General features: G+C 30.1%; 1 pseudogene; it reads right to left on the minus strand.

Annotated features, from left to right (window-relative positions):
• Window positions 1-3031: 3031 nt before the first annotated feature.
• On the minus strand, window positions 3032-11032 carry LOC139863951 (ATP-dependent RNA helicase-like protein DB10; annotated as a pseudogene).
• Between the last annotated feature and the right edge of the window lie 5113 nt (window positions 11033-16145).

Genomic DNA, 16145 nt, shown 5'->3' on the forward strand with positions numbered 1-16145 from the left:
AGGATAATTTGACGAGGACACTCGCATTTTATATTTATGACTGATGGACTGTTATGGACAAAAACCAGACGGGCATATTAAATAATCCAGGACAAAGAACAATTAACCCATGGGCATAAAACCAAAATCAACACGTCAAACATCATGATTACGGAAGTTTAAATAAGCATAATTGTTTTATTGTATTTTTCATCGTACTTTTATTTACTCGCTATTTTATTTAACGTCATTTATTTATTGTCATTTATTTTTCGCTACTTTAATTATCGTCATTTATATTTTGCATTAGGTTTTAATTGTAACTTAAAATATAAATCGACAAACCGGTCATTAAACGGTAAACCCCCTTATATATATATATATATATATATATATATATATATATATATATATATATATATATATATATATATATATATATATATATATATATATATATATATATATATATATATATATTTTGTACAAATATAGTTGTTTAAAAATATAGTGTGCAATAAGCCCGCTCCCTGTGGAACGAACCGGACTTACTAAAAACTATACTACTCTACGATTAGGTACACTGCCTATAGTGTTGTAGCAAGGTTTAGGTATATCCATTTTGTAAATAAATAATTAAAACTTGTGTAGTTTGTATCACTTTTCGTAGTAAAATATATAGTATTTCACGTACACCTCGCACGACATCAGTGTCACAAAGACGTTTCGGGCCATTAAAGTCAAGTTCGGGCAATCATGGCAACATGTAAATGTAATAACGTACATTCGTTTAATCACACGTATTAATAATAATAATTATTAATAAATAAATGTTGGAAATTCCAGGGTCGTTACAACATGCAATCGTTTGTTTCTTTCACACTCATTTTACCCGCCACATCAGCGCCACATCAGCACAAACCCTTTAACATTTCTTTCACATTCCTTTCACTAAACACCCATAATTATAAACTTCACCACCACACTTTACCCATTTTTTATTATTATTTAAAACTTAAAATATAAGTATAAATAACATTTATAAACTAAAAAACAAAAAATACGAATTACATTAAAAATAATAAAAAGCTGATTACATAAATTAATAAAAATACGCTTACATTAAAATTAAACTACGAATACAAAAAAAAAAGAGTACAAAAAAAAAAAAAAAAAAACACACACACGATTACATAAAAAAAAAAAAGACTAGTACATAAACTAGATACCGATTAATCGGTATAATAACCATCCCACTACCATCGGTTTCGTGGGGAAGATCGTCCCAAATGTGTTTGGTATACAACACGACATTTGTGGATTTGATTATTGCGGTTCCGAGTAGCTACGCCCATTTATCGTTATCCTGAAGCCACTCGAAGACCTTGTTCTCGGGATTCCAATATGCAAACTGCAAAATCTCATTGCAGTGCGCGTTTCGCCTTAAATAATCAAACATTTCGTCAACTTGAAGCCCATTGACCGGTACATCTGCATAATCGACCCGCCCACCCATGTAGTGGTCCATGTCATCGGAAAACATACCCCCGCCGTGAATCTCGTACGTAACAATGTTTTCGAAAGCCATTTTTGAGTATAAAAAATTTAGAGTGAAATGGGTTGGAAAAATAAAAATTGAGAGTGAAATGGGTTGGAAAAATAAAAATTGAGAGTGAAATGGGTTTGAAAGTGTAAAAATTTGAGGGTATAATGGTGTATATATATATGAAATGGGTAGGAAAAAAAAACAAAAACAAAAAACTGATCACTAGCCGTTGGAAAAAAGAAAAGAAAAAAAATAGGATGTGGGCCCCACAAAGAGCCGTTAGAAGGGTGAAGAGGGTGGCTGGCAGTTGATGTGGCGATTCGGTGGTGGTGGGGGTGAGCCAGGTGGCGGTGGGTGGCGGTGGCTATCACGCACCACTGCGTGTGGCCTTGTGATCTAGGGCAACGCTATCTATAGGCCATGGGGTTTTGTAAAAAACCGCCTTGCTTATTGGCGGTCTAGTCTTGAAGAGTGTTTTGAGGGGCTTTGGCTTGAACAAGACAATATGCAAATGTGTATTTGTGTGGAGTTAACATATGCAAATGCAAATATGCAAATTCAAATGTGTATTTGCGTTTGTTTGTGATAGAGCTGCCTAAGGCCAAGCCCGATAATGATAGATTACAATCCAAGGCGCTAGTGAGGTAGGGGCATTCGGAAATTACTATTCTGCTATTGAAAGCTTGGGCAAGAAGTAAGCTATGGAGCAAACAAATAAATGTAATACCTAGATGATGGGCCATATCAGTCCCCATAAACTTTGTGTTTGTGGATAGAATTCCCTAGAAGGGTTAAAATGGCAATTCATTCTCTGATTTGGCAGAAAGCATCTAATTTTGTGGATTTATTCTGATTTATGTTTATCATCTATTAATCTATTATTATCAATAACTAGTTTAATACCCGCAACTTTGCGGGTTTAAAATAGAATAATAGTAATTGGATACGTCATTATGGTAACATGAATATACAAAAGACATTTCACGAGGAACATTTACTCAACATTCTAACACATAACATTCACAATGGTGTTGATATATGTTTGTTTCTTAATAAGCATCATGTGCCAACTCATGAGCCCGTTGATCACAATCTGCTTGTTTCGCGAGATCAATGATTGATTAAAAATCTTAAACGTAAGTCACTCCATCAATACTGTTGTGGTTAAAAGCATGACACAAAATATGTAAAATATCCCCCGACATCTTGAACATCCTAATTTAGATTTATAAACAATTAAGAGATTAAACATAAAAGGACCAACACCAAAATCCATTGACATGTAAAAAGAAAATATATGTCAAATTCTCAATTACTTGAGTTTAGTCACGGGTAAGTCCGAACCGGTGTTGGTTACTAAAAATAGTGGATTAATTATTACGCAATATTGAACAAACAATTACAAATTCATTGGAAGTTTATATAACACAAAACTTTAATTTAGCTAATAACTAGATACAAATTTAATAAAAATTCAGTGTTTCAGACGAGAAATTCACAAATAACTTAATGTAGTAATCCGATGAGGTATGAAGCACGTTTTGCATCTTGCTCAACAAAATATGTATAAGCCTCTCCAGTTGAACCTGCTCTCCCAGTCCTTCCAATTTGATGCACATAGTCCTCGACTCCCGTAGGAAAGTCATAATTGATAACCACCCTGTAATGAATTAGTACATTAGCAATAACTAGTTGTGGAGCCCTCGCTTCGCGCCGGGAGCTCCGTTTTGAATGGGAGTTAAAAAAAAGTCTTAATCTATTTTGTAAAAAAAAAAAATTTCGACATCTAACATTAAAGGGTTGTTCCTTTTGTAAAAGTTGCTTCTTTTAGCGTTCGAGTTTTTTTTAAAAAGTTAGTTGATCTATTTTGTAAAAAAGAATGTTTTCGACATCTTTTGGTAGCATTGAAGGGTTGTTCCTTTTACGAAAGTTGTTTCTTTTATCGCTGGAGACAAAAAAAAAAGGAAAAAAAAATTAGCATAGTAGTGGCCTATGTGGGTCCTACTGTTTGAGCGCAGTGTACAAGTCGGTAAAGCGTGGTGAATGTTATTATTCAGTATTTTTGGTGTTAGTGATGGGATAAATAATAATTTACTAATATAACTAATAGACAAAATATATGTAGAAAGTGAGAGGTTCGATTTGTATTTTAATGAAAGTTAGGTGTTAGGTTTGTACAAAGTGAAAAAATGAATAGTACTATTCATAACTAATAAGACAAATTTTGTCTATTAGTTATATTAGTAATAGTAATAGTAATTAATGTATACTCCCTATTGGAGAACAGCAAAGCCTGAAATGAATGAAAGTAACTTTAATATCTCAAACCTGATATGTTTACTATCTAATCCCCGAGCAGCAACATTAGTTGCTACAGGTACTGGAAATAATTCAACACATAATCAATCTCCCCCTGAGATTTAGCTCCATGAATTACAGCGACAGAAAATTGGCGAGTCAAATTACGAGATAGTTAATCACACATCTTTTTAGTTGAACAAAAGATGATGATCTTCGCTCTCAGTTCTTGAGATCGAAGGATCAGCTGTAACCGTATTTGTTTCTCCATTGGAGCTAAAACCTCAATACACTGCAACCATACAAACACTCGATTACATAATCTAGCAGCAACGTGAAGTAAAAGGATACATACAGATGACCAATTTAAATAATTAGATACAGTTAATAGCGATGGCGATTATAACCCATTTGGTTACGTGGCAGTGTCATAAGAGTCTGACGACGTGCAGAAATAGCATCAACTATTTTCCTTAGTTGAGGTTCAAACCCCATGTCTAACATTGTGCCAGCCTCATCCAATACTGAGTAAGTAACCTGACTAAGGATTATTCTTCTCATCTACAAAATATTATTTAACCGATCATGAGTGGCAACTACAATATCAGTGCCACAGTCTAGATCTCTTAGTTAAGGGCCCTTTGGTACTCCTCTATACAAGCACTTCGAAACAGAATAAGAAAAAGTAGATAGTCAGCAACTGCAATACCAAATAAAGCATTTAACGGTGGTGACAGTGTCAACCCAATTTACTTACGAACAATTCGATTGAAAATAAGTGATCTATTTCCACTTAGATAAAAAAAAATCAACTTAAAATAATGGGTAAACAGACACCAAAAAAATAACTTTAATCTATAAGATGAAAACCCTTAGAATGTCTTAAATCAATAACCCGATTATTGTAAACAATAATTGATCGTGAATATACTCAGATAAACATATGTTGCTCTGGGTTTTTTAAACATAAACCGGTGTAAACCCATTAACCAACCTAACGGTGAACCATCTTGCCACCTCTAGAAATTTACCCAACAAGAATAGTAGATCAGAAATATACAAAAAAAAGGAAAAAAGTTGTAAAGGGCATACCGTGCATAGTATCTTAGATGATTTTCCAAAATTGACTTCTTCTACTTGTATTTGTGAAGCCAATTCTCTAGTGGGTGATAGAACCAGAACAGCTGGACCCAATTGACGATTCTTGTGGACTCTTTTAAGATGTAAAAATCCAGGAACCGGATAAGCGATAGTCTTCTCAGAACCCGTCTTTGCAATGGCCACTATGTCCCGACTTTGAAGAGCAACAGGTCATGACTGTGCTTGAATCGGAGACGGGCCGTAAACCCAACCTCAAGTGCATAAAAACCATATAACCAGCAACCTCCATAAGCAGATTAGTTTGATCACGCTTGAGACGACCCGTCCTAATCCATAAGGACGAATACAATAACATATGATTACATCGTAAGGTATTTGACCTCTATATGATACATTTTACAAACATTGCATTCGTTTCTAAAAGACAAACTTTCTTTACATCGAAAGTTGACGGCATGCATACAATTTCATAATACGTTCAACTATAATTGACTTAATAATAATCTTGATGAATTCAACGACTTGAATGAAACGTCTTTTGAAATATGCCATGAATGACTCCAAGTAATATCTTTAAAATGAGCAAATGCACAGCGGAAGATTTATTTAATACCTGAGAATAAACATGCTTTCAAGTGTCAACCAAAAGGTTGGTGAGTTCATTAGTTTAACATAAATAATCATTTCCATCATTTTAATAGGCCAGAAGAATTTCATTTCCAGTTCTCTTAAATATACGTCCCATGCATAGAGACAAAAATCATTCATATGGTGAACACCTGGTAACCGACATTAACAAGATGCATATAAGAATATCCCCTATCATTTCGGGAAATCCTTCGGACATGATAAAACAACATCGAAGTACTAAAGCATCCGACACTTTGGATGGGGTTCGTTAGGCCCAATAGATCAATCTTTAGGATTCGCGTCAATTAGTAGATCGGTTTACTAATTCTTAGGTTACCAAGAAAAAGGGGCATATTCGGCTTCTATCATTCACCCATATAATGTAGTTTCAATTACTTGTGTCTATTTTGTAAAACATTTATAAAAATTGCGCATGTATTCTCAGCCCAAAAATATAAAGGGTAAAAAGGCAAATGAAACTCACAATACTGTATTTTGTAGTAAAAATACATATGACGACATTGAACAAATGCAGGGTTGGCCTCGGATTCACGAACCTATATCATTTATATATATATATTAACACACATAATTGTAATCGAACAAATATATATATTTAGTTATGTATTAAGATTAATATTCACATATAATTTTATTAATACTTATAATATATCATAATACTTATTTGATATATGATTTAATTAACGTTATATCAATATAAATAATATTATATTAGTTAAAATATAATATTATGTAATGTTAGTATATATAAATATATTTTTATATAAATATCTTATGTTCGCAAAAATTAATAATTGTAACAATACTAAGTTAAGGACAATAATAATAATAATAATAATAATAATAATAATAATAATAATAATAATAATAATAATAATAATAATAATAATAATAATAATGATAATAATAATAATAATAATAATAATAATAATAATAATAATAATAATAATAATAATAATAATAATAATAATAATAATAATAATAATAATAATAATAATAATAATAATAATAATAATAATTATAATAATAATAATAATAATAGTAGTAGTAGTAGTAGTAATAATAGTAATAATAATAATAATAATGTTACTTTTTAATAATGAAAATGTTAATAAAGAAAATGATAATTTTTAATGATAACAAAATAATAATTTTAGTAAGAATGATACTTTTAATAATAATAGTAGTTTTTAATAAAAAGATAAGTTTATTAATAACGATAATGAAAATGATAATTTTGATAATAATACTTAATACTTTATAATAATAATAATAGTAATAATAATTTTAACTATAATCTTACATGATAATTAATACTTGTGTTAGTAATGATAATAATAATAATTGTAATACTAATAATAACAACAATAATAGTAAAATAATAATAATAATATTAATAATAATAATAATAACAATAATACTACCTTAAATGAAAAGCTTCCAAGAAGAATAAGTGCCCCTGCCCGGGCTCGAACCCAAGACCTCTCGCTTAACACAAACCACACCCAACCGTTCAACTATAACTTTATTTCTGTTTAAATTCGTAACCCTCTTATATTTAACTTAATTATTTTGGTTCTTTGTGAAACCCATTAACTCACAGCTCAATGAACACAGCCCAACTGAATTCATATCTTACTCGACCCAATTTTTTTTTTATTTTGGCCAAACAATAAATTATGTACCCAATCGATTTCTTTTTCTTAATTAGCATGTTTTCTAAACTCAAACGGTTTCAGGTCTTCCCTTCATAAAAAAAAATAATTCGATGAACCAGAACAGTCGGTGGGTTTTCGATGGCCCATTAGCAGGTCTAGTAATAATAGCCTAACAAATTATTCGACCCATATTTAATTATGATTCTGTATCAATTAGGGTAAATGGGATACATATGTGGGATCTCTGGTTCTCCAAAGGAAATAGACAGGTAGCAGATACTGCAATATCGTGACTTAATAAATACAGCTGGAGGTTATCATTCCTTGTGGGGTTTAACCTTTAGTAATTTGTCTGCCATAAAGGGAAAAGAAAAATACGCACATGAGCCTTTAGTTGGTAACATCATTCATTAACTTCTCATCACCATGTTACTTTATTCGAGAAAAAAAAATAATAGCTGCTGCAATTCGGATAGCAACCTGTGGAGTTCGAACCAAATAACAGAAGGCTAGTAGCAGCAGTATTTGTGACAAATTGATGATTGTTCTTGGTCGTACATAGCTGTAGTTGTCGACGGTACTGGATGGGATGGTGATGATAATCGAATCAGAAGAATCAGAAGAAACAGAAGAAAGAAGCACAAGATATGTTTAGTGAAGATTGTGGTGGTTTAAATGGGTTAGACAAAGAAGATACAGAAAGAATTATAGAGAGAGAGAGCTGATGAGAGAGAGAAAGGGTTGTCGATTGTTTTGCAGGTGGTGAAGTAGGGTGATTATTGTATTCAGTTGAAGAATGGGGGGAATGGTGTTCGATCTAGATCATGAAGGTGTTCTTGTGGATGATTGTTTGTTACAGGAAAAGAAAGACAATTGTACCAAGTGGTTTGTTTATGGTTCGAAGGTGGTAACATGGTGGTCTTTAGGTTGGTTTACGACTGCAACAACGACTTAGGTGATGAGGTCTTTCGTCCAGAAAGGTGAATCGGAGATAGAAGTTTAAAGGGTGTTTAAAAGCAATCAATTAGCAACAACTGAAAAGGTGGATTGATAATGAGGTTGTGAGGTTGATTGAATGTGTCCCTATTCTTGTTTAAAGTCTTTGATGTATATTCAATTAGTCGACAGATTTTATTCTCCAAGGACAGAAACAAAGTTAAAAAAAAAATAAAACCTGAAGTGGATAGCTAACTAATTTTGGTAATTTCTGTATAGATTGTATCTGATGGAATCCACTTTGTTAACAGGCAACAAACAAAATTGCTGAAAGGTTGATGACAATGTAAAACTGAATCCTATGTTGAATAAAAAAATTACGCGTATGACTGTATATATATATATGTTTATATATCAATATTATATTCTTTATATATATATATATATATATATATATATATATATATAATTTATATATTTTAATAATTATTAAGTATTAATATATTAATACTATTAATAACACTAATAATAATATTACTACTAATAATAATAAAGATAATAATAAAAATGATAATAGTAATCTTATTAATGATACTAATAATAATACTAATCATTTTAATAACTAGAATTATAATTATAATTATAATAATATTAGTATTAATAATATAACTGGTAGTTTTTATAATAATACTTATAAAAATAATGATAAAGAATAAATAATATTAGTAATGAGAATAATGATAATTGTTAATAACAATGTAAACAATGAAATTTTTAATAATAATAATAATAATAATAACTAAGGATATTTAAATCTTAACTAAATTATACTTTTAATTTTTCTTATAATAATCTTTATATATCAACTCTTTATTTTGATAATCATAGTTTTACAAATAATGATAGTAATATTAATATTAATACTGAAAGTGATAATATTGTTTTAAAAACAACTACGTCTTAACTTGTAGTTACATTTAATATATTAATATCACATATTATTAATTTTGTAATATCTAATAATTATTCAATGTATAACAACATATATTGAATATTTAATATATATACATTTTATATATTTAACAATACGTAATATTACTTATGTATAGTATTCATATATATATATATATATATATATATATATATATATATATATATATATATATATATATACATATTTATTTACACACAATTGTTCGTGAATCGTCGGGAATGGTCAAAGGTTAAATGTATTCATATAAACAGTTCAAGAACTATTGAGACTCTACAATACAAACTTTGCTTATCCTGTCGAAATCATATAGAGATTAGGTTTAAATTTGGTCAGAAATTTCCGGGTTGTCATAGTACCTACCCGTTAAAGAAATTTCGTCCCGAAATTTGAATGTGGTCATCATGGTTAACCATAAAAATCTTTTCATGACGAATACGAGTCAATAAATAGAGTTTTATCATTATTGACTCTTATGGATAAAAAAATTCGATTATTCGAAGAGTACGAATGAAGCTATCATAAAAGAGTGAAATGAGTAAATGAAGATTTGTCATATCTTTTGACGTAGATATGGTTGATTTCCGAAATTCAAGGGATTTAGAGAAAATCGTCGAGATCTGAAAGATTTGATTCTTTGGTGAATAAAATCTATTTAATTAAATGCGATTATCTGTCTCGATTACTCTGTCGGATATTTCCATTATAAATTAAACTCTTCCGTTCTATTATTCTCACCATTCCTATACTTTCTTTTTTAGTTCATTCATAAAAAAGATTGTGAAATGCTTAATCCAGTTCTAATCCTTGATATTTTCCTAATTATTATTTCTGTCATCCTTCTTTTAGTGACGACCCGAGAATTTCCGAATAAATTTATACTTAATCTTTATATGATTTCGATACGATAAGCAAAGTATGTAATGTTGAGTCTAGAAAATTTTGAAACAATGTTCATATATTCAATTGACTTTAGACTGTTCCCGATGATTCACGAACCATTGCTTGTAAATATGTGGATATATATAAATATGTGTATATATAAATATATGTATAATATATATAATAACATGAACATTAATAAACTATTATATACATTTATTGTTATAAATAAATATGTACAATAAAATACATTGAAATAAAAACTATTATTTTATATGTATATTTCTTGTATATATATATTGTAATATTTAATTTAGTCATTTAATATATATTTATTTGTGTAGTAAATTTTGTTACTTACAACTGTTTATATATATACATAGTGTATATTAAATATAATTAACTTTGAGCTTAAATGGTAAATGTATGTAACTTTCGGTTGACGTTTAATTATTTTTAAAATAGGACTAATATATATATATATATATAAGAAGTTTTAAAATAAAAGTTTTTCCAAAATTTGATTAAAAAGATAATAGTTTTGATAAATATTTTTTTTACCATTTCAATCTAAGTTTTTGTACTCCGTACATATAAATTGGAACAGAAAATAAATAATTTTCGAACCTTTTTGATCAGGTTTCAAACAGGTAATGAGTGAAATAATTAAATATGTTTAATTTAAAAATTTGGGATTTTTAGGAAGACTTTTAAATATTAACTGTTTAGCAATGGACACATCCCGTAAAAACTGTGGTAGAATCCTACCAAATTTGAGGGCGGCTTAATTATTTGATTACTATTTCTAATCACTGTATTCCTTTTGATTTCAATCATCAATCATCTCTTATATTTATATATATAATATGTATACAGCTCATAAATAATACATAGAGATATGCATCGATCACTTCAATCTTTTTACTTCTTCCTTCTCCATCGATAACCTGTCCAAGCACCACCCTTACTACAACCAACGTAACCCGCCATCACTACTATCGTGAACAACTACCATCGCCGGTTATCACTACAACCACCAATCAAACCACCTTCGATAACAAACATCATATTATCATTATTGTTACATGAATCACCACTTGTTATATGTTATTGTTTCCTGTCGTTTGAGGAACAACACAACACCACGAACCCACTCAAACATTCCATTGTACGTTGTTGCCTATTGCTACTACTACCATCACCACCACCACCGATCACCCTTGAATTACCACCATCACCACCTTCTTCATCTCTCTATCCATCATGAATCTCCTACCATTTAAATGCCATCCTTCACACACCTATCACCACCAAATCCACGATCTACATCACAAAACACCATCCTCACCATATCAACCGTCACCTATCAACCGTATAACATTTTCTACTTTAAACCAAAATTTCTAGCTGCTGCTGTCTCCTTCTGTTAATCGAGCATCCTACTATCTCTCTCCTTCTCTCTCTCCTGTACGTGACCAAGACGTTGGTGATGAAAAACTCTGTTGAAAATAATAAGGAGTTGGGATGAGCATTAGGGATGATCATAGTTATGATTTACGATTTAGATTATAATTAGGATTTGATAATTATGATGTCAAGTAAGATGATGATTAAGTGATATGATGATAAATGAAGATGGTGAACAATTCATACTGTATAAATGATTAGAAACGCGAGTTAAAATCAAAACATGCTAATGGTTCAGTGGTTTAGTCGGTGCTTGATAGACGAGTAGTCTTGAGTTCGAAACCAGGCTAAGGCGTAAAATTTTTTAATCAACACTAGAAGCTGTAAACATTGGGTCGGGATCTATTTCAATTTTCTGTTGGGCCGTAAACCTAACTTGGACTGCCGTGTGTTAGTTTATAGGCGGGCCAAATATATGGTTGGGTGAGGGAACGAAATCCATGTATGATCTCTGTTGGGCCGAGTTTATTGGGGTGTTGGGCCATATAGCAATGAGGTTATGTGGAGATGATAGATGATGGAAGTGATTCTGTAATTAGGATGAAATGATGAAAACTGGAAATTTAGATAAAACGATGTAAATCTTAAAAATAACAGAAAAACATAAGTAGAAGAATGGTTTGAGGTGTTTGCTGGTGAGCGAGAGGTCAGAGGTTTGAGCCCTGTCTGTGACAATCTGTTTTTAGGAAGCTCATTCTATAAGGTAGTATTTATTATTGTTATTATTATTATTATTATTATTATTATTATTATTATTATTATTATTATTATTATTATTATTATTATTATTATTATTATTATTATTATTATTATTATTATTATTAATAAAAACTATTATTATTATTATTATTATTATTATTATTATTATTAAAAACTATCATTTTTATTAAAATCATTATTCTTAACAATATTATTATTATCATTTTTAACATTATTATTTATCATTATCATTATTAAGTATTGTTATTATATTGTTATTAGTAATATTGAAATATTTTAATGAGTATTTATAGTAATAAACTTACTATAGTAATAGTAAATACTAATTAGTTATTTAAAATGAATAATATAAATATACCTAACTTACTATTTTAATATAACACATAAATTATTAAAATTCTAAAATAATATATATATATATATATATATATATATATATATATATATATATATATATATATTTATATATAAATTTGCTCCATTACAATTATGTGTGTTAATAGATATAAATGATATAGGTTCGTGAATCCGAGGCCAACCCTGCATTGTTCAATTTCGCCATATGTATTTTTACTACAAAATAAAATATAGTGAGTTCATTTGATTCCCTTTTACTCTTTACATTTTTGGGACTGAGAATACATGCGCTACTTTTACAACTGCTTTATTAAATGCTTTTGAAATACATTTTGAACTGCGAATACATGAAATGCTTTTATAAATGTTTGACGAGATAGACACAAGCAAAACATTCCTCGAATGAATTATGTGGACGTGATAATTGCCACCATTAAATTAAGTGGACGTGATAATTGCCACAATTGATATGAATATTATTCCCCTGATTATTATTGCTTGGTAACCTAAGAATTAGGGAACATAACTAATTTTGAGAATTAGTGCACGCCTAATTGACGCGAATCCTAAAGGTAGCTACCGGGTTTAACACCCCTACCCAGAATGTTCACTAGACGGAAGAGCTAGTGGGCGTGGTGTTTAGTACTTCGAATTTTATATGATTATTATACATACGAGATGTTCTGTTTTGGGGATATTATTTATGCGCATTATATGTTAAGGTCGGTTACCAAGTCAAACTATGAATGAAATGAAAAGTGAATGTTATGTATCGAGAGAATGATTTTATACACATGTTATGTGTATGTTATTTTTGTGCACAAGATATGTGTACGGTTACTAAGATTTATGAAAAAAAGGATTTCGTACACGAGAAATGTGTACTATATTTAAAAGATATCGCATGTACATTACAGGTGGGTATAGGATTCGGGCCCATTTGTACTATGCATCATTTAAATCTTGTGGTCTATTAAAATGATGAATTTTACTGTTTATGTTAAACTTATGAACTCACCAACCTTTTGGTTGACACTTGAAAGCATGTTTATTCTCAGGTATGAAAGAAATTTTCCGCTGTGCATTTGCTCATTTCAAAGACATTATATAGAGTCGATCATCGCAATGGGACCAGATGTTGGTGACTTCGCCCAGATGGATTAGGACGGGGTATGACACTTTTCAATCTTCCACCAGAAAAAATCTATTTACTTCTACTATTACCTTGGGGTGATACTATTCTTAATTCTACCGTGTCTTTATATTGCTATTCGTATTAATATCCACGATTTGTAACCTCCGTGTTGTTATTGGGCTTTATATTTTCTCTTATATTTTGGATCTCTTTGCCTTTTTATTATCCTCTCGACCTCTAGTAAAGCGAGTAACGATCCAGAATTTGTAAGTATGGAATTTCGAATGAACTTAATGTTCTAAACAAGAAAGAACGAAATCGCACGATTTAATTTGTCAAATTACCTGAATCACTGAGAATAGAACTACCAAGAATATACCTTCTTGATATGTTCAGAAGTTAAGTAGAGTGAAAGAGTTATGTAATATGGCACATAATGACGTTATGATTTGTGAATCATTACGTCCCATTAGAAACTCAGCATGACTTATGGTAATATAATCACGTTGATCAAGTGCATTATATTATACTAACTCATGCATCAGTTCCCAACACTTCTCCACAATTCATTCATAATTTTTACTTAAATTTTACAGAAGTTTCCAATATAATGGAATACAGATAGCACAAAGAGGTATATAATTTCGGACAAGAATATTTATGAAAATTTTCTCAGAAATATCGAAGATATTTATGATGATATTTTGGAATTTCTAAGTTCGAAGGTTGATGAATAAAGATTTTTCGCAAGATTTTAAAATGACTTCGGAGCAAGATATTCTCTAAAGATTTCATCGGATCCAGAATTACCTGGATTCTTTGATTATAGAGTTTGGTCCTTGTATTTGTCCTTTGTCTCCTTCAGGGTTAGCTCAATCCGCTTTTCAGTACCAAATTTTCTATCGAGCATTCCCAACATTCCATTCTTTATTATTAAACTTTTGACCGTTTAGACCATCTACGATTTTGATGTTTCCTTTGCATTTAATGCTATCATATTTGAATCATCGGTTATCAATCTAAGGTGGTTTCAAGAGAATTGTGTTTTTAGATGATTAAACGCTGATGGTAGTATGGTGGAATATAAAAGGTTCCCCGGTAACAATAAAAGAGTACGCATATATATCCAGGTTATGATAAAGTTGTTTCGAACGAAAAGTCAAAGTTGACTTGCTGGAGCTGTGACAAAATTTGCTACTTTGAAAGGGATGATCAAGTTATTTTGGGTAATAATAATACTAAGGAATTTGCACGGCTACGTGTTAAACGTTTACTCAGTTTCCGAGGGTTTTCAGGTGCATGACTATACGCATTAATCTTTCCTTCCGTAGATGAAGTGCGGTCGGTTCATTCTCACGATTGAGGTATTTTTAAGATTCGTGAAAGGTTTGAACGGTGATTGTAATCGTCAAGATACAAATGAGGTTTAAGATGAGATCAAGTGGCAAACTTGAAGAATTATTTAGTTTCATATGTTATAATCAGTATTTTAATTCATTTTAATTATCCAATGTTATTAGTCCCCAGTCGACAGTCCACAGTTAACAGTCCAATAATTCATATATAGTTTAATATATAATATTCGAATTAATTAATACGTATCGTGACCCGTATACATGTCTCAGACTCGATCACAACTCAAAGTATATATATATTATTGTAGAATCAACCTCAAACCTGTATAGAGAACTCGATCATTACTGCATATAGAGTGTCTATTGTTATTCCGAATAATATATATAGATGCGTCGATATGATATGTCAAAACCTTTTATACGTGTCCCGATATTTAAAGTGCATAAAATAAATAACAGAAATTAAATGACGATAAATAAAATTGCGAGAATTAAAATTGCGATAAATAAAATGAGATAAATAAATTGCGATAAATAAAAGGTAATACGGAATTAACAGTTAGCTAGGAACAGTTAGCTAGGATTTTGTTAGCGTGGATTCTTAATAGAATTTCTCATAGTTAATTCGTTTGTTTCTAACAAATTTTATTTTGTCCAATTTTTTCTTGATTATGCCACTTGTTGGATTCTGATAGATCAAAATCCAGATATGAAATTGAATGAAAATGGTTATTCTATGGTGAACGGATATGTATAACTGTGGTTGTGAGTAGGATAGTAAATGACCATTGAATCAGATTCAAAGAATGTACAATGTGAATTATTAATGTGAAATCTAAATATTCCTCGGGTATTACCTACCTGTTAAAATATTTTCACCATTAACAGTTTGTACGAAAGAATTTTTTAATTACAATCTTTATGAAAATATATATACATATATATTTTCTTCAGATGTAATCATGGATTTAATGAATCAATATGATATTAAACTCATTTGATTTACCGTTAGAACAAGAATATATAATCTCTAAAACATTAGAGATTACATAATCGCCAGGTCAAACGA

The sequence above is a fragment of the Rutidosis leptorrhynchoides genome, chromosome 8, assembly GCF_046630445.1.
Source record: "Rutidosis leptorrhynchoides isolate AG116_Rl617_1_P2 chromosome 8, CSIRO_AGI_Rlap_v1, whole genome shotgun sequence".
In the NCBI taxonomy this organism is placed as follows: Eukaryota; Viridiplantae; Streptophyta; class Magnoliopsida; order Asterales; family Asteraceae; genus Rutidosis; species Rutidosis leptorrhynchoides.